Here is a 26,307-nt window from a genome sequence, read left to right on the forward strand (position 1 = left end):
CTGCCGAGCAGTCCAAAAATCCACGCCCCTGCAATGAAGAAATGCCGCAATTTCGAGTTACATGAGCGAGTCCGCTCACATGTGCACAATGTAACACTACATACACTTCCCTATATATTAAACAACTGACAAAATTAAAAAAAATAAATAATTTTTTTTCGTCCGATATAGCTGCCCGTATTTGTACGGGTTTACCCATTGCCTAGCTACAGTTAGCAACTTAGACACCAGAAGAGGATAATAAGAAACATATATGCAAATTAAGCAAAATAGTGATAGTGTAGTGGTTAGACCCTTCGCACAAAGACGATGCATTCCGGGATCGAGTCCCACTACTGCACGTTCCATTTTCTGTGGGAAATCTGTATATAAAAATATTTCCTGACATTTTTTATGTATAAGTTTTGTAAAAAGCATTGAAATGTTAAATGTAGTAGTGAACGAATTATATATATATATATATATATATATATATATATATATATATATATAAAGGTGAAATGGTTATGCATTCTGAGGCATGAGTACCCTATTTTAAGCAATATAAAGCACAGCTAAGCACATTTTACCATTACTGAGCATATTTAAATACAATTGCACGTAGCTGCACACCTCGCTAACCAGCGCAAATGCAACATATTTGCACGTAGCTGCACACCACGCTAACCAGTGCAACATCAGGCAACACCGAGCAACGTTGAGCAACGTCGAGCAACATCGAGCAACGTTGGGCAAAGTTTTGCAAAGTTGGTTAAACACGCTCACACCTCCTTTACTGTACCTTAACCAGTCAGGTCTGACCAGCAGGAAAATTAACAGCAGTGACAGTGCTTGAACTCAGGATACTGTGCACTATAGTCACAGTACTTAACCACTAAGCCATGACAGCATTTCATAAACATGCACTTTCAACAGACGCATATCTATCAAAGGAATTTTAAACATTGCCAACATCAGCTAAGCAGGCATGCCTACAGCTGAGTTTTTCCAAAACTAGCCAATCACAAATGAGTGCTGGAAATGAGGCATATTTAAGCTCCACAGGTGGGAATACTTGCTATAACTGGTTGTAGCTTCCTTCTGCAGTCAGCATGGCCGGTGTTGGAGAAGGCACTCGATTTAGAATGCAACACTGGGACATCCAGGGTCCAAAGTAATGGTTTGGCTCCCTGTCCACAATCATGAGGAAAGACTCCTGCTGGGTACCAGGGTACCCAACATAAAACAGAGGCCTGGAACAGTCTTTCCCGTGATCTCACCAGTGCCACTGGTGTTCCTTGGACTGGTGAGCAGGTCAGGCACCATTATTCTGACCTGAAGCGACATAGGGAGGATCACCTGGACCAGTGGATCCAGGAATCCTCTACAATGCCTAATGCCCCAGTACTGAGTAAGTAGCCATTGTATTAAGTAGTTAAGAATTGCTATGCTTGTCTATACTATGGATAGGTATGTCTCAATATCACTGCATTTACTTCACAACTGCAAGTGTCCGGGCTATGAACCAGCAAGCCCATGAAGATAGGCTGTAAAGGCTGCATCATCAGGCAGGTTAGTAATTATTCTGCATATACTGTTATATAAAATAAATGAGAGAGCCTTCAAATAGTTTTTTAACCCAATAAATAAAGTTGTAATAATCCTTTAATAAATGTATGATTCATGGAGTGCGTCTATGTCATTTTCTTTGATATGTTGTTGTATTGTTGCATTCTACAAATAGTGTTGTATTAAGCAGTGTCAACCCACACTTGGGTAAGCCCATATAACATGGATGAAGAGCGTGCCAGTAGCTTGTATGCATATGTACAGCCCTCAACTGTTGGTTCATGGCCAGCATGTACAGGTTAATCTGGCACATGAGTAGCTTGGTATTGTGTTCCCCAGAAATGTCAGTGTGCTGCCAGAAATGTAGTGACCTATTAACATATAAATGATGCTTTCACCTGAACATATCTAGATAATTATATGAAAGTAGATCTGTCAGTGTACCATCTTAACAGTAGTGTGTGTGAGCAACTCTCAAAATATGTTGCAGTAACATCTGCATCTTGGACAGTTTGTATGTAAGATACAGCTCATGTATATAATGATCTAGCAAATTCCAATTCCACAATATAAGGACATTGGGCAGTGTAATAATACATGTAAGGGACATATAACTGCAATTAATAGGAATGTAGTGAAAACTAGAATGATATATCAGTTGTTAATTGAGCTATCTTTTCCCACCCTACTGTATATGCATAAAAAATGCAATTCCACAGCTGAATTGGTATGTCTAATCTCAAAACATTTGTTGGGACATATGTCCTATTGGTTTATAAATATTTCCATTTATTTCTATGCATGTGCCCTGTTAAAATAACACAATATTGGTGGCCTGTTACCATCAATTCAACCTGCATGCTGTTGTAATGTCCACTAATGTTCTATATATGCATGTGTTATGCTTGCTTTTCAACTGTTGAAATTCTGGTGTTTTGGTTTAATGGCAATACTTCTGCATGCTGTTATAACTAATTTGGAATGCTGTTGACTGTTACTAACCAATATCTTTATTAAACTCTCCAAAAACAGTTCATATGGGAAGGCCGGTCCCAGCGGACCCACCTGTCCCACGTCAGCTGGCCATGGCACCTGGAACCAGCAGATCTTGTGCCTAGCCTGGGACCTCCTCCTCCAGTGGCCCTGTGCCACCTTCGGGTGGGAGCACTGCAGAGAATGGGGCTCGGCCCCCCGTGCAACTGTGGGCGGTGGGGCACCTATCACCCTTCGAACGGTCCGGGCTGTGGTGTGTAGAGAGATTGAACATTCTGTTGCAGAACCTCTACGCCAGCTTGAGGCCCGAGTGGCGCAACTCCCGGGTCAGCCTGCCCCTCCTACACAGCCCCCAGCACAGCCACCCTCTGGGCCATGAAGGTGCAGTGGTAACTGCCCATGGGTGGGGATCTCAGTCCTACTGTTTCCATCTGGGGGCTCATGGGATTGCAATTTTCAAACATTCCTCCCCGTCAAAGGTGTTCACCCACCACATGTGTCATATACCACCCCTGTATGCATCTTATTTGTCTTGTCTGTTTACCTCCCCAACTTACCTCCCCAAATATACCTACTTCCCCTACCCCACATTCCACTCTCACCTGATAAAAAAGGGTAATCTGCTCCAAAAAAAAAAATTTGCCCCATATATAGCTTCCCATTTTGCACACATGTCCACTGGACACATGAAATGTTATTTAATTGGCATTACAACATACTTTGTTGTCCTCACCCCTCTCTCAGGGGTTGAAGGTTTCATATCTACCTCAAAATGTATTGCATATGCACAGCTGTTGCTGTTGAAGAAATGGGCAGCTATGGACCTTCCCTACACCATTCCTGCACATCCCGAGCTATTTTCCATACTGTCTTTCCATCTTTGTGCCCCTTTTTCACCACTTTCCTATCTCCCCATTTTTCTTTTTTTCAAAGAAATTAGCGCAGGGGGGGTATGGGAGTAAGCACTATTAAGCAGGAGTTAGCAGGTTTGCGTGGGTTTGCACTTGGCTAAGCAATGCACAGCAATGCGCAAACCCGCACAAACCCACTTACAACTGCTTAACAATGCCTTAGTCACTCTGTATGTGCAGGCCCTTATTCTGCTCAGGAGCAAAATAAAACACCTCTACAAGTCTCGAACCCCGGACCTTGCAAATACTACACAATATGAAGTACTACTAAGCCACGGTAGATATACATCAAGTTTGTGCTTAAATAATTATATCATGCATCAGAATGAGTGAATGTAAAGGAAAATTAGGAATACCATACCACACAACCTGTTCTGTGGATGTTGACCAACAGTTGTTGTGGGATTACATTACATGACTGTGATAAGAGAAGCAGCCATTGTAGCAGGAAATAATGTTACACCACCACTTTACAACCCCACACAGTATCACAGCAGGACAAACACAGGCATATCTGATTAAGGCAGAGGCCATACCTCTCAACTGTCCCTAATTTTCAGGGATGTCCCTGAGTTTGACACAAATTTTAGCTCTGTCCCTCTGAATCCCTCCTAAAACTACTGACTTTGGCCAGAAAGGTGGTGAATTACACTTAATGAATAATGACAATAATTAAGAGTTAGATACTTCTTTTACTTCAGAAAAGGTGTATTCATTCATATGCTCTGATTATCTCAATGTTTCAAGTTAATGGCACTGATATTTTAAAGGTGTCCCTGATTGTCCCTGACTTTTTCTTAACATTTCCCTGAGTCTGTTCAAATATGTACCTGATTGGTTGAGAGGTCTGGCAGAGGCAGAAACACAGAGGCATATTAGCCTTTCTGCTGTTACACACTGTGCAAATAGCTTTGGAAGGAGAATCGGAAGCATACCCTTATGTAGGAATACAACAATGAAATACAAATGGATGTAGCCATGTACTGTTAACAACCAACTGTAAGAATGCCATTGGTCTGTTGCTGAAAAGACCTGTGTGGTGCACAGACAAAAAATAACAGGCTACTCTGGCTATCATGTGGATAGGTCCACAGTTAGGAGTTACACAGACAGACTACTTGCCTTGATAAACTAACATGTACACAGCAACCCTGTAAGTCCAGCAAGATAAAATCCACATAATACTACTCTCTCTGTACTTCTGCAACCCTACCCAAATGTAGAATATACATGTGTGTGCAGGGTCTACCAAGGATGTAGGTAAGCATACTCGCAGTACCAAAATGTGTCAAGTTTTCCTGAGCAGCTTGTGCTAATGTCAACACTAAAAAAGCACAAACTGTTTAGAACTGAGTAAATGAATATTCACAGTATAGCAGTTCACAAACAATTCTTCTGCCAAAGGAATACATCTCTATAACTAGCTTTGTATGGCAGTTAATTGTAACAGTTGAAAATAAAGTACATCTTTCCATGTATCTTCGGGTAGCATTTTGAGGGATGAGTACATTTCTACACTGACAAGTGGGTAATGGAAGCAGCAACATTAGGTCTGAGTACAAAATGTAAATCTATGGCTTCTCCCCTGGCTTCTGATGTAAGAACTATACCAACCTTCTGTCTTAAATAATGATGTCCACACCAAACAAGGATGATCTCCATCTTGGAAAGCTGAAAGGGCCATGGCTACATGAGCCAGCAATTTATAGTACTGGGTTGCTATGACAGTGATTACTGCAATTACTACACAGCAGGCTGCATGCAATTAGCAAATGGTGGCCACTAATTGGTGCAGAGGCCATCACATGCTCATGTGCAAATTCCTACAAAAGCTGGCTGCAATCTCTGCCAACAAACTCAATCACACTTTTGCAGAGACTGACAGAGAGAGAAAGACAGAGAGAGAGAGAGAGAGACAGAGAAAGGGAAAAATAAATATTACCAAATTATACAAAGGAAAGGTATGTGACAAATATGTATTTACTGGCATGTAGTACATGTTATTGAAGAATAGTCTACAACATAATGTGAAACATTCATATGTGGCAGCAGTACTTCTTTATGCACAGATGTTCTGCTTAACTACTGCTATGGACAATACTGTGTGTACCTGTGGGCAGTGGGACATACCTGTGAAATGTGTAGCTCAGCATTAAATGTCAAAGATCTGATCCATGTTATCTGTGTTCTGTACAGTAGTGTGGCCAATGGCTGTTGGGGGGATTATCGCTGACATTATATAAACATGGGGGTGACAGAACAACACATGCATGATAGTCATGTTAAAGTGTAGCTTAGCATTGGCAACTGCTGTAGCAGTCTAGTATGCTTATCTAGCATCTGTTGCCATATATACCTCTCCCAGTGTTAGTCTGTGTTCATATGTGACACCTGTTTGTGTTGCAGCAAGTTCCAACAGTTCAGCTGTGAGGTCCGGGGACTTACAACAGTGTGGATCATGTGTGTGTATGCCACACACATACGGAGAAATATATATGTGTCATATATATTCACATCTGTATATGTGCATAGAGCAGGGGACATATTGCAACTGTTTGTGAAGGCGGAAGATATATATATGTTGGTGAAGGTTAATATGCACATATTTGTATGTAGGTTTTAGTGTGTAACAAACAAGACAGCATACAGTGCTGGTATATGACATGTGGTGGGTAAACACTGTGGGTGGTTTGTTCAGTTTGCAATGTTGAAGGCAGTAAGGCCTGGTAAAGCTACCTGGGCTGTGAATACCTTCAATGCATTTATCCCAAGACTGTGTGATTTTATTACATTACTGTACACCTTACATTCATTGTATAATTGATATTCTCACTATGAAAGGTGAAATGTATATGTGCCTACATATATATGTATATGTAGACAAATGGATGTGTATATGTATATGTATATATCTATATATATATATCTATATATATATATATATATATATATATATATATATATATATATTTATATGTACTCATACACACCTACATCTACTTGTTGCAATAGATTCTCTGTACTGTTGACTGACTGTGATGGACAAAATGTTTGTGAATACATCAAAGATATGTATCTGTGGGATAGCTTAGTGGGAAACTGTTTATATTATGGTATTATGAGTCCTTGCTTTGATCCTAGCAAAAGCTGTGTATTCTGTTGCTAGGCAGAACAAGTGCTATTGCATACAGTGTGATTAAGTCCCTTACTTTTAACTAGGGTGTGTCATTGGAGGCTGAAGCACTACAGCTATGATTATTGATTGGTACCAATGTTGAATGCAAATCCTGTGTGTACTGTAATACTAACTTGAAGCTCTGGGCCTGTACAGCAAAGTATGGTGTATGTCCACATTGCTTGTATCGACTGTTTTGTGCAGTCCCTGTGTTCATCACAGATTACATTTCTCAAAATTAAGGTTGTGTAAGTACTGACACACAATACTGTATAGTACACACTGAAAGCTTATCTGGGTTGTCATACCTTTGTGTCCTGTAATTATGTCTGATGTGTGTGTGGGTATGTCTGTAACATGTCCTTTGACATATGTGTGGTAATACATATAACTGCGTATCTAGCAACATTCATAGTGTACTACAGCAGTATGTGACCTATATTCCCAATTGTGCACATATTTTGGCCACGGGTTTGGCATTAACAAGTTGTGTGGTATAATAGTAATACATTTACTGGACCTTACACTGATTGTGATGGATGGTATATTTCTTTACACATCAGCTTGATGTATATCTGCTGTGGCTAGGTGGTGCATCGTGTTGCATATAGTGTGCCAGGTACTCTTGTATAGTCTTATATAGTGATTTTATTTTGTTGCTGTGCAGAACATGGTTCATTAGATAGAGAGTGAGCAAGGCACTTTCAAGCAGTTTTGGGGTGAGCAGTGATAAGTGGCAGTTACAGTGTTTCACTGTCGGTTAGCTTATAGGTTTCTATATATGGCAGTACAGTAATATCTGTACTGTATAACGTTAAATGTACTATATAACTTGCTCAGACATATTTTTGTATTTATTTCTCCCAGGGATCATGGCCCACCACAGGAACCCGAGTTACAGTAGTGCTGAAGATGATGTCATTACTAGCAGTATGATTCAGCACTACCGTCTCATGTTTTCATGAACCAGCCAGGACCAGCAGGAGCATACTGCAATGTGGCAAGATGTTGTCTGCAGGGTCATTGAGGTAGGCATTGATAACGGACATATGAGCAGGTATGCCACCACTGCAGTGATCTTCTCAGACATGTCCGTCAGTGTGCCGCTGATGTGCATAGACAACAGCTTGCAACAGGAGGTGGTGTTAATATCCATCCCCCCTCACCAGAGTGGAGGAGCTGCTCATGAGCCTGGTGGCACCTGCCCAACAACAACAGCAGCAGACATACACCATGATGGAGGTTGGAGCCACCCAGCAAGCACACATGGAGCATGCAGGTAACATAGCATATCTGTAGACTACTGATATCTGTATTGATAGATCATGCATATGTGAGATGTGGAGTGTGTCGTTCAAAGATGTGGAGCCTGTTGTTGTGCAATACTGATAATTTGGAACATAATTTGTAGCCCTGTGAATGTAAACTGTTGTTGTACTGTAAGATTGCAAACACACAGTAGCAATGCCACAGTTGTGGCCACTGACAAACTGTCTCATCTCTATGTAGGTCCCTCTGGGGTGACATCAAGGCAGCAGACAGATGCTGGTGAATGTGTTCTACATTTATTATTGTAAATAAAAAGTGCATGTCATAGTTAAGGTGTAGGCCATGTACACATGTAACACACCTACCCATAATGCATGCTGTGCATGTTTGGTGTAAGAGCACGCACATCTCACTAATGTGATTAGCTGCATCAAACCCATGCAATACCCAGACCATCTCAAACAAATGTGGCTAGACTGTAGTGACCATTGGATAGGCACAGTTGATACTCAACATGCACATAACATATGCATCTATGTCATACACAGAGCATTTTAACATGCTACACATAAAGGATTCCTAAACCCTCTGTAATGACACACTCCAGTATCCAAAATCTCATCCACACGTTACACATAATATACCTGAGGGGTAGAGGCCTATCCTGGGGCATTTAAACACTCTGCAACACACTACACATTCATGTCAGGGAATGCTCCTTATTGGCCTCCTTACAAACTCACGTAACAACTGGTTGTGAAATGGTGACTTTAGCCAAGGTAGTACAGTTCTGGCACAGCATGATTAGTGCTAGTTTGTGAAACATTTGTAGCCTTGAGTGACCACCAGATGCTTCATGATGATGGCTTATGGTACTATACCCTATCCAGTTATTGTAACCACAGTACTACACATAACTGTCATTGCCACACACCATAATGATGCATGTGTGCACACATATGCACCTCTAAACAGTATGCATACCAATCACCATTTACACAAGTGACACATATATGTCTTGTGATGCTATTGAGTTGCTAGGTCATAAGACACATATTGGGTATGTTTAGTGTTTAAATATGCAGATGTGTTTTAGCATGCCATGTCATGTATGAGACTGGCATGTCCACAATATGATCTACACTCACCATAAGTACCGTACCATGGGTATGTGGCCTAATGATATTCCATCAATTATCCATGTACCACTGATGATGTTGTGTGAATACTCATCATGCATGTGCTAAAACTGTGTCCACAATTATTTGCTAAATACACAGAGGCTGTAATCAGCATTGGATACCTATCTGACACACAGATACACATCCAGCAATGGTATGTACACCTGTGAATTATGGTGCACAGTACATCACAGGGGTATGAATACCTGCACAGCAATGTTGTGCCCATGTATGCATTGTGTTCCCGGGGGAGGGCCACCACCTAATAACAAAACACATGCATCAAAGCCATCTATACTGTTAGTAACAAGGACTGACTACACTTGCACTACATGCTGTTGGGCAACACATGTCCTGCATGCTGACATGTGTGATATGACTTGCTTATGATACTGTACCCCACCATGACCTGCTATTGTGTATGTTCTGTGATCGCTGGAGTTGTGTGTGTCTGCTTTTGGGAGGAGTGTGGTTTTGTGTGTGTGCATGTGTGCATGTATGCATGTGTGCATGTGCGCATGTGGGCATGTGTGCATGTGTGCATGAGTGCATGTGCGCATGTGTGCATGTGGTCTGAAGTCTTGTTTGGGTCTTAAAGTGTGTTTCCTGTTTTCCTCTCATAGGTGGAGAGGTGGGGCTGGTTCAGTAGAACAGGGAACCTGATGTCACTGAGACAGACAGTGATGATGAGGATAGGTGTGTTGAGGCACAGGCAGGTTTGTCAGGGTCTGTTGTTGGGCCACCAATTGACTGTACACAAGTCTCCACCCCACCCATGCACACAGTCATACTGCCTGTACATCCATCATCACTATTGCCTTAGCTGAGGGACAGTGTACAGTTGGCACTGGCCAGGACAGTGTGGTATCTATGGCACATGCATCAGGACACAGCAGCCATAGCCAGATGTCTGGAATGGCACCACATAGGCAGATTCCCAGGGGGTTCTCGTCAGAGCACTGCTGGTCATCATGCCCCTGGCAGACGTGCCGCACCTCTTTCTACCACACTCTTGTTCCAGGCTGTTATGGAGGCACAGCCATGAATGTAGTGGTACACCAGACAGGAGCTAAGGGCACAGAGGGCTCATTACACCTCTGTAAATGACAGTATCCGTGACCTAGCAGGTGCCATATATAACTACACTGAGGTCATTGATAGACATTGGGGTGAGACATTGGATGTCCTCCACAATGTCATGTCCATGCATCAGGACAGTGAGGGATGGTTGAGATGTCAACGTGGATGTATGCCAGCAACATCACCAGCTGGAGGTCGCTGTGGACGTCCAGAAATTCACAGCCACTCCCGTAGTGCCAGTACCAGCCCCAGCAATGTTGGGGGGGCTGTCCATAGACCGTCCTAGCAGACCACATGCACATGCCTCTGGCCAGTCCCAGCAGGGACCTGGATCCAGTGGTAATATGTCAACCTCTTCAGACAGTACCCAATCTGGATTAGTACCTGATACTGTCTGTAGCACCCCTGCCAGGCACAGGTTCCGAATCCGTGGCCAGAGATGGTGATCTGTAAAGCCTGCCAGGTACAGTCTGTAGCTGTCTCACAAATCCCCGTATATGGCAGGCACATGGTGGAACTGTGTGCATGCAGACACACACACACATAAACCAGAAACCTAGGGCAAACACATGCCCGCACACATGACATCATCATTGGCCCATAACAGTACTCGTAGCCCTCACACACACACACACACACACACACACACACACATGTCGATTGTATGGCTCAGTGTAGGCCTTTGGCAAACCAACAACACACCCTGTGCATATGATGAAACCTGTGCCACCTTCTGTCATCTGTAACATTGATGCAGGAACAGGTTAACATGGTGCTGATGCACAGGGTGACTTTAATAAAGTATAGCAATGATTGGATGTGTAGCATGTTGTCAGCAGTAAAGTGTAATGATATCCTTAAAGGTGTAGCTGAGCAGGCATGATGCATTAAAGCTGTAATTAGCAATGTTGTATTGTTTTCCCCAGTGTTTATTCCAATTGTGCTTTGTTTGCCCATGTGCCACTTGGCTAATGTGTGTAGTTGTGTCAGCATGCATTATACAGTGGACAGTAAGTGTGGGGTGTGTGCAACACACGTTTGCAGGTGTCCATTTGTGAACATGGTGGAGGTGCACTGTCTGCATGTACATGCATATTGGACACATGGGCAGGGTGACATGCCCTGCATTGGCCAGTGTTAACACTCCATAGTTTCTATTGGTGGCCAGTATGCATTGTACTACACACATTTTGGAACTTTAGTATGCATGTGTGTCTATGACATGGGTTGACACTGTGCTGTGGGTGATGCTGTTGTTGCTATCTGTCATTGGTTTGCATTACTAAGGTTAACACTGTCCCAGCTGCATAATCCTTTAGTAATGCAAACTGTTCACCTACAGGGTTGCATGGACCGTGCTATCACAAACACAAGAAATTCTCACTTATACAGTATAAGTGCATTAGTCTCATGGACCCCTGCCTTAAACTAAATATATAATAGAAGGTGTGAAGTTGTACCAAAAAAGAGTTACATACCAAGAAGGGATAACCTCTCTGATCACTATCATTGGGAAAATACAAGCCCTAATTAAACATACAAGGCAAGCTTCAAAATACAAAATGGCAAGGATTCCAAAGACAACACTAAAGCTTTCTTTAGTGTTGTTTATCATCTACAGGGGAAATCTCAGATCAGGTCACAGTTAATGTAAATGGTCACAAAGTACACTTATCTGACTGGCATTACCAATTTCTTGTCAGACACTTTGAATGCGGATTTCACCACCCCGTCGTTACACAAGGGCCATATTTCCAGAGCTGAAGAATGTAAAACCTGATGATTCACAGCCACTCTAGTTAAAACATCTCTTTACCAAAGTCCAAACCACAGTGGCAATGGTACTGGACAGTGTCCCTGGCTATGTCATACACAAGCTGTGTCATACACACCTAAACACTCTGTCCAGATAGAGCCTTTATACAGGTTACATACTTGTGGAATGACGCATGGTAATGCTGTTCATAGTCCACAAGGGTTGAGCTACAACATCTTCTTCTTCTTCTCCTTTCAGATGCTCCCATTAGGGGTCACCACAGTAGATCATCTGTTTCCATTTCTTCCTGCCCTCTGCATCTTGCACTGTCACACCATCCACCTGCATGTCCTCTCTCACCACAGCCATAAACCTCATTTTAGGCATTCCTCTTTTCCTGTTACCTGGTGGCTTCATCTTTAGCATCTATTTCACAATATACTCTGCATCCCTCCTCAGCACATGTACAAACAACATAATCCTGCCTATCTGGCTTGGTCTACTAACCTTCAAACCTGGGCTGACCCTCTAATATACTTATTCCTAATCCTGTCCACCCTCGTCACACCCAGTGCAAATTTTAACATAAATTGATTAAGGGTAGAACTACAACAGATCCTGGAAACACTTACCCTATAAGCCAGACAAATGTTATCTGGAAGGCTATGGAGCACAGCATTATGGAACTCATTAACAGAGACATTATGAACCTGCAAACACTGCACCATACCCACTTAGGTTCTCTAAAGGCCAGATCATGGATCCTACCCTTAGTAGACTTTAAGCCAGATAACAAGGTTATAGATGAGGGAGGGGAGGTCCAGACAGCCAAGCTATAGCTCACCAGCCATCCATACCCATCCCACATTCTGGTGTTATACATAACCTCAACAGACTGACCATAAACGATTGTTAGATGATGGATTGACATCTGATGCACAGATGTAGGACACACAGTAACATCTGCAGCCTCCATGTACAATTATATGCCAGTAACAAGTAGTATTCACCTGCACTCAGTCCTGGGACCACTCCTGTTTGGCATATAGCTTTCTTAGGTACAAGCAAACACAGTAGGGATATGTCTGGCCATGTTTGATGAAAATGCATACTGTGGGCTATACTTTATTCTCCAGATGACACACACATCCTCCAAAAGGGTATCATAGAGACAGATACCTGGTATCAAACTCATGCTGTAAAGCTTTAAGCCAAAGAAAACATACTTATCCACTTTTAGAAAACAAAGTATCTCCAGAGTACCACATAGGTAGTAGGCCCCAAAATATGGAACAGGTACTAATGCATACATAGAGCCATGTGTTTAGACATCTCTCCTTTGATAATCACATTACTAAATGGTTTTGGAAATCCCTCTGTGGAGCACATAAGCAATAAAGGGTTTGCATGCAGATCCACAGAGGTTGTTGCACACCTATAATGATTAGTCATCTTTGCCAGACTTTGCTTTTCTTGGAACAGGATTCAAATATACCTCAAGCATAAACCCTCACTCACAGTCTTCAATAGAAACCGTGATGAGTGGATGTGAAACAGAAGACGTAGCCCAGGGATCACTGCAGTGGCTAAGCTTGTCACGAGCATACAGAAGTGACCTAAGGTCTGGAAAACACCACCATGCTCTGTCAAAGATAACAGATGCTTTCATGGAGAAAGCAGAGTACCCACCTATAAAATTTAGGTCACATGTATGTATATGGCTTTGCCCCACAGCTACCTTACATGTCTAATGCACATACAGTTGTCATTGTGATATGTCATACACTAGAAAAATCAAAACCCACTCCACATTGACCAACAGTGTCACACACCTGGAAGACACAGTCAGCAAGTGCAAGATTCAAGCTCCTTCCTAACTACATTATGATACTACAGCAGTACACATTTCCACGATGCGCTATACACATTACTGGGATTTCATTTTTCCACAGGTATATTTTTAGGATGGTGACATCATTAGACTTGACAAAGATGAGTATACCACTTTTAAGGGGTGTGAGTAGTCTCCAAAAAGGTTTCTCCACCCCAGGGAGACACATGCACATACAGTTGGCAAATGCAGGATTCATATCCCTACCTAATTTCATAATAATACTATTGCAGTACGCATTTACACAATGCACTCTACACATTACTGGGATTTCAATTTTCCACAGGTATATTTGTAGGATGGTGACATCATCAGACTTGACAAAGATGAGTATACCACTTTTAAAGGGTGTGAGTAGTCTCCAAAAAAGTTGCTCTTCCTCAGGGAAACACACACACACACAGTTGGCAAATGCAAGATTCAAACCCCTACCTATCTACATTATGATACAACAGCAGTATGCATTTACACAACACACTATACACATTACTGAAATTTCACCATTCCACAGGTATATTTGTAGGATGGTGACATCATCTGACTTGAGAAAGATGAGTATACCACTTTTAAGGGGTGTGAGTAGTCTCCAAAAAGGTTGCTCTCTCCCCAGGAAGAGACAGACACACACACACACAGTTGGCAAGTGCGGGGTTCTTAATCCAAACTAAGTACGCCTTTACACTTCAGCAAACAATATGGAGTTACAGGGTGCAATACAGACATTACTTGCTGACAGTTTGCCCACAGGTTTTTTTCACATTTGCTAACCTCAGCAGGCTTATCATACTAGGTGTATTGTGAGTGTATTGTATGCATAGGCTATGACCATATCATATATGGGGTGATGCACCACATGCTGGCACACACAGGGTCAAAGCAGTGGCTAAGCTCTGTCAACCCAATACTGGACAATACAGTCAAGAGGAGTAGGGTCATACAACCACAACCCCAACAGAATCACATAGACCTACAATATAAGCACCAGCAAAACAAACCCATAAATACACATTACCATACTCAGAGAATACAAATATTAATCTGAAAAAGAGAGAGTGTCCTCCTAAGCAGACAAGCAAGCAACATGCACCTCCAAGCACACGCCAGAAAACACATAATACACCAAAGCAGTGTGCCTCACAACAGGCCCTAAGTCAAAACAACATACCCAACACACCAGTAATTGGTGACTCCATAGTCAGGCACACAGATGTTCCACTCACTCGGCTGGACAATGGGAAGGTTACTGTCAGTTTTCAGTCAGGTGCTATGATCCGCCACATAACACAAGCACTTACATCACTCCAGAACAGGTACATATATGACGTGTTCTTTGTACATGTCAGTGTGAATGATCTGAGACATACCTCCCAGGACAACATGACAAAAGATATATATTAGCTCTATGATCATGTAGCCCAGGCTGGTATGATCCTGACCTTGAGTAGCATCTTACCTTCACCTACATGATACTGCAGTATAACAGAAAGACAATAAACTTCAACAATTGGCTGAGCTTCTGGTGTCATTCAAATGGGATCCAGTCTCTGTCTGCCTGTGATGACATGATAGACAAGCCGCGTTGCTTTGCTACAAATGGTTTGCACCTGTTGCCCCTATGCTTCTGAATACTGACCAAGGCTCTTGCTGTCCCCATATTACCTTTTTTAGGCAAGGCTCAAAGGTTCATAGGTTCATAGGTAGGTACTAGGCTATCGGCCCTGGGGCCTATACAAGCCCAGCCAAAAAGGTACCCTGACTTTTGCCACCCAAGAAATTTATTTTCCTGTGCCACTGTCGAGCAGAGACACAGAAGTGATCCCCGGGGTGAATTTCCTATTTCCCATGCAATCATCAAGATTTTTCTTGAAGAGTGCTAATGAGGAGCTTTGTTTGATGTAGATAGGTAGTATATTCCAGAGTATGGGAAGTCTCTGAGACAGGAATCTATCCCTCTGGCATGTTCTGTTTATTGTGGTGACAAGGTTTAGGTCCCTAGAGGATGTAGCTCAGAGGGATTGGGATTTCTTTAAGTGGAGCATGTCCAACAGCTCTGGGTTTGACATATCTTTGTATGTTAGGGAGAGATCACCTCTGAGCAGGCGATATGTGACAGAGTAAAGCTGGAGTTTTTTGAGACGGTCTGTGTAGGGCATGTGTTTGAGGCCAGTAATCCTCTTTGTGAGGTATTTCTGCAGCCTTTCCAGTTGATGTAGATGTCTTGTGAGGTACATACCAAAAGGGGCGTTGTACTCTATAATGGATCTAATGAGTGATGAGTAGAGGGGAACAATGACCTCTTTTTTTTCTGCATGAGAAACCTTTTGTGATGAGGAGTGCCACGTAGAAGAATTTCCTGACTACTGTGGCGATGTGATTATCAAAGGAGAAACTACTGTCCACCTGTGTCCCAAGGTCTCTTATCATACTTTCGGTGTTAAGTATACTACCGCCTATGTTGTAGTTCATGGGTACAGAGTTTTTATCAAAGGAGATGACAATGCACTTTTTGGCACTAAGCTTGAGGCCATGGCTTTGACACCAGGCATCTGTCTCAGTGTGGCCCTTTTGTAGAATGTCCAGATCGTTAGTAGTTTTGATTATGGCTCCTAGTTTGCAGTCATCTGCGAACTTCATTAGCCAAAGACCTTCTGTGTTAGCCTGTACTTCAGGGAAGTAGATACCAAACAGGACAGGACACAGGACTGAACCCTGTGGTACTCCACTTGTCACTGGTCTGAAGTCGGATTTGGAGTCTGCTACTTTCACAGTGTGGGTTCTGTCAGTAAGCCAGTTGGCAACCCATCTTGTGACATAGGGATTAATACCTAGTTTAGTGAGTTTATCTATAATTCCAGAGTAGGGGATGGTGTCGATAGCCTTGGCGAGATCTAGATAGGCTGTGTGAACCACCTTACCCTTGTCTATGGCTTTGGTGAGTGCTTCAAAGAAGTCTATCAGGTGTAGGAGACATGATCTGCCTTTTACAAACCCGAACTGGTTGGGGTCCAGAGTTTGGAGATTACCAATGTCTTTGTTTATACGTTCCATGATGATACATTCCATGGCCTTGCAGACCAGTCTCATCAGGATAATGGGGCGCTAGTTCCTGGGGTCCATGGCGGCTCCCTCCTTGTGTAGTGGGATAACCGTCACTGTGTGCCATTCAGCAAACACAAAGCCTATAGTGAGGCTATGATTGCACATGGTACTTAGGTGTGGTGCCAGTTCGTTCTGTAGTTTGTGTAGAATGCAGCCTGGGATGTTGTCTGGTCCCAGGGATGCTGTGTTCCTGGCTTTGGAAAGTGTGTTTTTTACCTGTGCAGCCTTGATTACAGGAACTTTGCATTCTTCCGGTATAGAGATGGGCTCTTTCATGGGTGAGAGGGGGTTAATGTTAGCACTGAACCTATCTGCCAGGATGTTGGTAATATCAGTTGGGTCTGTATATTTAGTGCCATTGTGCTGTAAGTCAGAGCAGATCTGAGTGTTGCCATTGAGATTCTTGACATATCTGTAGAATGCTTTGTGGTTGTCTTTAGAATCAGTGGCAATTTTTTTTTCATAACTAGTTTTGGAGGATTTTATCAGGGATCGCAGCTTCTTACTGAGGCTGACCAGGAAGCTCCTCCACTCAGAGGATTTTACTCTGTTTTGCAACAGTTTCTTCCTTCTGTTGTACAGTTTGTTTATGGCAGGGGACCACCAGATTGGCTTCCTTTTTTTGAAGGATAGCGTCTTGGTTCTGTTTGGGATAGCACGATCCACGCCCTCATGTAAGTGCTTATAAAGTGCAATTGTGTAGGATTCAGTAGTCGTAACTGTATTGTCCATCTGCATGGGTGTCATGAAGTTCACCACTTCTGTCTTAAGAAGCATGAAGTTGGCTTTGGAGAATTTTTTAACATGGTTTCCTTAATGGGGGGTGGGGGCAGAATGTGGGTATGTAGGGTAATTAGCTTATGGTCGGATCGGACCAATGTGGTGTTGACTTCAGGTGTGGAACACCGGTCACTCAGGACAAACCAAACCCCGTAACCAACACAAATAACCACAAAGTGAGCTAAATGCTACTCATTGCCAGAAGTCTCAGCCTCCAAATGCACACACTCAAGGCACTTCTCAGTATGGAGAATATTGATATGTGTGCAGTAACAGAAACCTAGTTCAAGGCTCCAGAGAACACACCAGCACTACCAGGATACTACTCATTCCATACCTTCCAGCATCAGAATCTGGATCATAGCACATAGGGTGGGGATGTATCCAAATTCATCAAGGATACGTACACCTCTCTCTACATCCTCTCTACAGGATATGTAACCATAGAATGTTGCACAGCAACGTTCTTCACACTCCACAGGGGTGGGGCCACAAAAACCCCTTGGCATTCATGCTCTATGAGCCTGATGAGTGTGTTCTGCAAGGCAATGGAGCCAATCATAATGGAAGTCAACAATACAGAGACTGGGAACCTTCACACAGTTGAGCATACCCAGTTTGGCTTTGTGAAACGCAAAGCACACCTCCTGAACTGGGAGGATTTCTTTGACAGTTACCCAGGCTACAGATGATTGAAAGGAGCTCCACACAGCCTACCTATACCTTGCTAAGACCTTTGACACCATTCCCCAGTCTGGTATCATAGATGAAGTCACCAACCTGGGCATAAATCCATACATCACAAGATGGATTGCAAACTGGCTCACAGATAGATCCCACAAATTAAGAGTTGCTGGCTACATGTCAGACTCTAAACTAGTAACAACTGGTGTCCCCCAGGGTTCAGTCCTGGGGCCCCTCCTGTTTGGTATCGACTTCTCAAAAGTACATGCCAACACAGGAGGGTTGTGGTTGACTAAGTTTGCTGGGAACTGTAAAGTGTTTGCCATAATAGATTCCCCGGATGACACAAATATTCTCCAGAAGGGACTCTATGAGACAGATGTGTAGTGTCAGAATCTTGGCCTCAAGCTCAATGTGAAAGAATGCATAGTAATCCCCTTTGGGGAAAACAATGAAACCACAAACTACCACATAGGTGTTACCCCCTAAAAACTGAAGAGGTAATAAGGGATGTGGGCACACAAGTAGACAGTCATCTTTCCTTTGACAACCATGTTGCCAAAGTGATTAGGAAATCCTATGTAGCCCACCTAATCAACAAAGGGTTTGCATCAGGATCAAAATAGGTAGTGGTGGCCCTCTACTCTTAAGTCATCAGACCCATCAGTGAGTACAATGCACCATTTTGGATGTACTCGACTAAGCATATCCAGCAGCTGGAGAGACCACAGAGGTACCTCACCAAGAGGATTACTGGCCTCAAACAGTTGCGTTATGCAACACAACTGGTAAAACTAAATCTGTTCTCTGTTGCATACCGTCTACTCAGAGGCACACACTGCCTAACATACAGAGCCGTGTCCAACACATAACTGTTGAACATGCTCCATCAACAGATAACAAAATTGAGTAGCACTACACACTCCAGGGATATGAACCTCATCACAACAATGAATACAACATGCTGGTGGGATAGAGTACTATCCCAGACACTTGCCTTACTGTGGAACAGAGTCCCAATGTGCATCAGACAGATCCCCTCGCTGACACTCATCAATAGGAACCTTGATGAGTGGATGGGAAACAGACAATTCACGCCAGGCATCACATCAGCAGCCCCACTAGAAAGGGGCTTAGGGTACTAACTATTAGAACTAGGGCTTAGGAGAATAACCAATGGGGTGTTGAAAGCTGCACAACTTGCCTAGGCTAATATATGCCTTTGTGAAGATAGTCTACTACATACTTATGAACCTATGTGTCAGGTACATGTCTACAGATAGTAGATGTGTACTTCATTGTACAGTCATGTTGTACAGCAGGCACATGCACCACATACACTGTAATGCTTACAGATACTGGTGGCTATTATGTACAGTGGGTGAGATGTGCACCTCATGTCTTTTATGCCATTGGGATGTGTGCTGGGTGGGACTGTCCTGGATGGCTCCCTGTCATGGTCACCCTCTTACACACGTCTCTGCCCATCCATCTTTGGCTTATTATACTGTGTTCCCCCCTACATATATATAGGTACATAGGTAGGTAATAGACTATGTGCCTGAAGGCATATATTAGTATGGCCAGAGTGTGCAGCTATCACCACACATGGGGTTAGTTCCCTATGCCTCTGTGTAGTAGAGCTGATGAAGTGATCCATGGTGTGACAGTTCAGTTTCACATACACTCATCAAGGCTCCTCTGCAAGAGTGTCAGTGAGGGACTCAGCTTAATGTAGGTTGGGAGCCTGTTCCAAAGCAAGGGAAGTCTATGAGGTAGTAATGTATCCCTCCAACATGTTCGATTTATTGTTGTGATGATTATATCCCGAGAGCATGTGGCACAGTGAGCTTGGGTTTACTTCAGCTTGAGCATGTACATCAGTTCTGCATTGGACATGGAGCTGTCTGTTGGGCAGAGATCGCCTGAGTAGACAGTATACAACAGAGTACAGATTGAGTTAAGTTCAGTCTTGTTGTGTGGGGCAAGTGATTGAGGCCAGTAATCCTCTTGTTGAGGTACTTCAGTGGTCTTTCCAGCTGCTGAAGGTGCCTAGTCAGATTTATCGCAAGTGTGCCATGATACTCTCTGATGGGTCTGATGACTGATGAGTAGAGGGAACCTCCTTTGACCTACATACAAAGACCTTGGCAATTTGTGGGAACACATAGCATGATTTTCTAACCACTTTGTGAATGTGTTGCTGGAAGTAGAGATAACTATCCACATGTGTCCATAGATCCCTTATAATTACCTCCATATTTAGGGTGTTGGCACCTATGTGGTATTTGTATGACTGTAGCTCGAGGCCACAATTTTGACACCACATCTGTCTGACTGAGACCCTTTTTAAGGATGTCTCTGTTGTTCAAACATTGATTATGACAACCTTTTTGCAGTCATCCACAAACTTTGCTAACCATAGCCCTCGTGTGTTTGACTGTATTTCTGAAAAGTATACACCAGACTGGAGGGGTCCCAGGACTGAGCCATGAGGACAGCAGTTGTTACCAGCTTATAGTCCAACAGGGAGACCACAATTCTCACCTTGTGGGATTTATCTGTGCCCCAGTTGGCAATCCATCAGATGACATACATGATTATGCACAGGTTGTTGATTTTGTGGATACGACATGTGTGTGGGATGTTGGAAAAGGGCTTTTCAAGGTCTATGTAGGCTGTGTGGAGCTCATTTCATTGATGTATGTCCTGGTAACTGCCTTGAAAACTGTCTAGCAGGTTTAGGGACCATGATCTGCCCCTGACCAAACCAAAATGAGTAGGGTTGGGTGTTTAGGTTTAGGTTCATAGGTTCATACTAGGCTATCTGCCCTAGGGCATTTATAAGCCTAGCCAGAGTGTGTGTGGCTTCCGCCACCCCCTGGAATGATAATACTGTGCCCATTTAGGGTTTAGTTAACTGTGCCTCTGTCTAGAAGTGACACAGAGATGACTCCCGGGGTAAACCTACGATCTCCCATCCACTCGTCAAGATTTCTCTTGAAGAGAGTCAGTGAGGGGCTCTGCCTAACATGGACTGGGATTCTGTTCCAGAGTGTAGGGAGCCTCTGGGTTATGAATCTGTCCCTCCAGCATGTCCTATTTATTTCTGTGTTGAGGTTCAAGTCTCTCGCTCTCGTGGCTCTGGTGGATTTGGATTTTTTTAGGTGGAGCATGTCCATTAATTCTGGATTGGACATGGCCTTGTACGTCAGGCATAGATCACCTCTGAGTAGGCGGTATGCGACTGAATAGAGCTGGAGTTTCTTCAATCTGGCAGCATATGACATATGTTTGAGTCCTTTGATCCTCTTGGTGAGGTACTTCTGGGGTCTTTCCAACTGCTGCAGGTGCCAGGTAAGGTACATACCAAATGGGGCATTGTACTCAATCATATGTCTGATAAGGGAAGAGTATAGGGGCACAATGACCTCTCTTGATCTAGATGTGAATCCTTTCATGATAAGGTGGGCAATATAGACGGTCTTCCTAACCACCTTGGCAATGTGGCTGTCAAATGAGAGGTCACTGTCAACTTGGGTCCCTAGGTCCCTGATTACTTCTTCCATAATTAATGTATTACCACCTATGTGGTAATTTGTGGGTACTTTGTTTTTCCCAAAGGGTATAACTATACATTTTTTGGCGTTCAGTTTAAGGCCATGGCTCTGGCACCAGTTATCCATTTCTGTGAGGCCTTTCTGAAGGATGCTAGAGTCCGCTGGAGTATCGATTATGGCGCCCAGCTTGCAGTCATCTGCGAACTTTGTCAGCCATAATCCTCCTATGTTTGCTTGTACTTCTGAGAAATAAATGCCGAACAAGAGGGGTCCCAGGATCGAGCCCTGTGGGACACCACTTGTAACTGGCTTAGAGTCTGACATGGCTCCAGCAATTCTGACCTTGTGGGTTCTGTCCTTTAGCCAGTTTGCAACCCATCTTATGACATATGGGTTTACATTTAAGCTGGTGAGTTTGTCTATGATGCCCGAGTGGGGTATTGTGTCGAAGGCTTTTGCAAGGTCAAGGTAGGCTGTGTGAACTGCCTTACCCTCATCAATGGCCTTAGTGACTGTTTCAAAAAAGTCGACTAAGTTCAAAAGGCAGGCTCTGCCCTTGACAAAGCCGAATTGGGGAGGATCAAGTGTCTGTAGGTCACCAATGTCTTTGTTTATGAGTTCCATAATGATCATCTCCATAGCTTTGCAGACCAGGCTCGTCAAGTTTATGGGCTGGTAATTTCCAGGATCCGTAGAAGCACCTCCTTTGTGGAGTGGAACCACTGTTGCTGTACACCATTCTTTAGGTATGTATCCTGTAGTAAGGCTAAGATTAAACAGCAGCCTTATGTGCGAGTTTAGTTCCTCTTGGAGTTCATGTAGCACGCAACCTGTGACACCGTCTGGTCCCATTGATGCTGTGTTTTTTTTTTGGAGAGGGTGGCTCTCACCTGGAAATCTGTGATGTTGGGGAGGCTACATTCAGCTGGGATAGATATTTCTCCTTTTGGGGGGGGGAATTTGCACTGAACCTGTCTGCCAGTATGTTGGCAATATCTGTGGGTTCAGTGTATTTTTTGTCATTTTGAACTAACTCTGAGCATATCTGGGAGTTTCCACCCAGGTTTCTAACATAACTAAAGAAGGCCTTGTGATTATCTTTATTGTCTTTTGCGATTTTTCTCTCAAAATTGGCCTTGGATGATTTTATGAGTGATCGTAGTTTTTTGCTAGTACTGATCAGAGATGCCTTCCCTTTTTGGGATTTTGCTCTGTTCTGTAGTAGCTTCCTCCTCCTGTTGTAAAGTTTGTTTATGGCTGGGGTCCACCAGACAGGACGCCTGCCTTTGGGGGAAAGGGTCTTGGTTTTATTTGGGATTGCATGATTCATGCATTCTTGAAGGTGTCCGTAGAAGGTGCTTATAAAGGATTCAGTGGTGTGGGCTGTGGTTTCCACTGGCCCAGGGGCCTTGAAGGATACCACTTCAGTCTTAAGAAGTGTGAAGTCAGCTTTTGAGAAGTTCCTCACTGTGGTCTTTTGTGCGGGGGGGGGGGGCGGGATGTGGATTTCCAGTGAGATTAATTTATGGTCTGATCTCACCAATGAGGGGTATACTTCCGGTGTGGAGTATTGTGTCCCCATGTTTGTGATGATCAGATCTAGTATATTATCTCCTCTTGTGGGAGTGGTGACTAGTTGTTCCATCGCATTTGAGTTTATGAACTCTAGGAATCTTTGGGCTAGGGTGTTGGGGCTTGAGTAATGCTCCCAGTCTATGTTTGGGTAGTTGAAGTCTCCCAATATGATGGTATTTGGAGAGACATTCATACTCTCCAGTGTCTTCAGGAAGGCTGAGTGGGGTTCCTGAGTTTGAGAGGGTGGTCTGTAGCATGCTACAAACTGTAGGGCAGTTTTGCCTACGGTTAGTTGCACATGGATGGTCTCCGATGCTTCATGCATTGCCACTATCCTGGAGGTGTGGGTGTCTTTGATGAATCTGGACACTCCCCCTCCCTTTGTGGTTCGGTCCAAGTTTTGGGGTCGAAAAGCATGATATGAGTTATAACCTGGTAGTGCTGGGGTGCTCTCAGGAGCCTTGAACCAGGTTTCAGTCACTGCACAGACATTGATGCTCTCCATACTGAGGAGGGCTTCGAGAGCCTGCTTATGAGTTCCATAATGATGGACTCCATGGCCTTGTAGATCAGGCTTATTAGGCTTATAAGACAATAGTTCCCATGGTCTGTTGCACACCAGCACTTGTGGTGTGTGCCAAATGTTGCTGTAACCCATTCAACAGTTTCATATCCTGTACAGAGGGTGAGTCTCAACAGACTGTTCAGGTGCAGGGTCTGTTTGTTTTGGAGTTCACATATGACACAGCCAGGGACACCATGTCATCCCATAGACACCATGTTTTTAGGTTTGGATAGTGCTGTTTAACCATTGTATATGTGATTTCTGGCTTTTCACAATCTCCAGGCATGGTAATGGGCCCTTTTGTCAGTGAGAGGGGGGTAAATATGTATGAACCTGTCTGACAAGATGTTGGCATTGTCAGTCATGTACATGTATTCATTTACACTTTGCACTAACTCAGAACATATATGAGTTTACATTGATATTTATGACATAGCTAAAGAAAGCTTCATGGTTCTCTAGGGACTCTTTGGCAATATTATTGCCAGAACATGGCTTGGATAATGTTAGGAGTGCTCATTGTTTCTTGATGATACTGGTCGGACATTTATTGATCTTCTTTATTTTCACTTTCTTTGAACAGCTTTAGTACTTGTATTACATAGTTTGATTATGACAGGGGTCCAATATATTATATGGGTCTGTTTTCATATCACTGTGTGCGCAAGGCAGGATTGGTGAATAGTGACATGTGTCTGGAGTAAGAATTGCAACTGCCAGATATGTGTGGTCCACTGCTGTACTCAGACATGGCCTAAGTGTGTGAGCATGCTCAGTATGACCTTTCAGTATGTTATTGACTGAAATATGCTTTGTTTGTTTAAGTGTGTATGCATGCCCAGTATGACCTTTCAGTATGTTGTTGACTGACATTTGCTTTGTTTGTTTAAGTGTGTGAGCATCTCAGTGTGACCTTTCAGTATGTTGTTGACTGACATTTGCTAAATTTGTTTAAGTGTGTGAGCATGCCCACTATGGGCATATATATATATATATATATATATATATATACTATATATGTGTGTGAAAATTCAAATTGTTTTTTACTTCAGGGCTCACCTTTGTGTTGTACATTGACAGGAAGCACGCTGTGCCTGCAGGGCTTCCATGAGTCAATTTGCATAGACTTATCAACATTTCTACATACAGGGGGGACAGCTATTATTTGCACATTTCTACCCAGGGGGCACACCTGATTGTTACTCTGGGTGTACATAGGATGAGGGGTACACCTGACACTTATACACATTTGCTAGGCCTGCACTGCTATGTCAGGTACTCTATTTCAGTCTGTACTGTTGACCATTGTACTGGCTTGAGCCATACCATTGTACTACAGACCTTAGCTTCCAATTACACGCATATTAGTTTGTGACTTCATAGCCTACCCAACCCACATCACACTGCCTGGCCTGCTGTTATCTGCCTGCATAGGTCTGGGAGGGGTTACTCATATGCCTCTTCAGAGGGCATGATACAGCATTTGTTTGTGTTTGCGTTTGTCTACAATTGTCCTGCTGGCTGAGACTGTTAGGTATGTGACCCCCCCCCAACTGGTATGTGTGAGTGACTTACGTTGTGTCTGTGCCAGTGTAATGCTATCATGGCTTAGTGGTTCAGTACTGTGACTATAGTGCACAGTATCTTGAGTTCGAGCCCTGTCAGCTCTTTTTATTTTCATGCTGGGCAGATCTGACTGGTTAAGGAACAGTAAAGCAGGTGTGAGTGTGTTTACCTGACTTTGCTCGACTTTGCCCGACTTTGCCCAACATTGCCCAACATTGCCCGACGTTGCACTGGTTAGCAGGGTGCGCAGCTATGCACATTTGTATTTAAATATGCTCAGTACTGGTAAAATGTGCTTAGCAGTGCTTTATATTGCTCAAAATAGGGCACTCATGCCTCAGGTGGTGCTGCAGGGCTGCCTATGTCGGATGCACATAGTACACTCCCTATACATGTTTGAAAACAGGTAGTGTCAAGTTAGGCATCCCTTTTACTGTATGTGTGATTCAGAGAGAGGTGTCATTTCCAGGGTTCCTAATGAGTCAGTGTATTTGCTATGAGTTGCCTCTTTGCCAAGGCCAGGGCATACTGGGCATGCCTCCTTCTGCCTACTGGGGCAGGCTCAGGTTGTTCCTCCTCTGAGTCATGCTGGGCCTGTGCAGGCCTTGGCAATGGTGGGGGGCTGTTTGGCCCTGCCCCATGTTGTTCCTGCTGCAGCTGTTTCCACAGGATCA

Source organism: Protopterus annectens, chromosome 2.part0 (genome assembly GCF_019279795.1).
Source record: "Protopterus annectens isolate FY-2018-M chromosome 2.part0, PAN1.0, whole genome shotgun sequence".
NCBI lineage: Eukaryota > Metazoa > Chordata > Ceratodontiformes > Protopteridae > Protopterus > Protopterus annectens.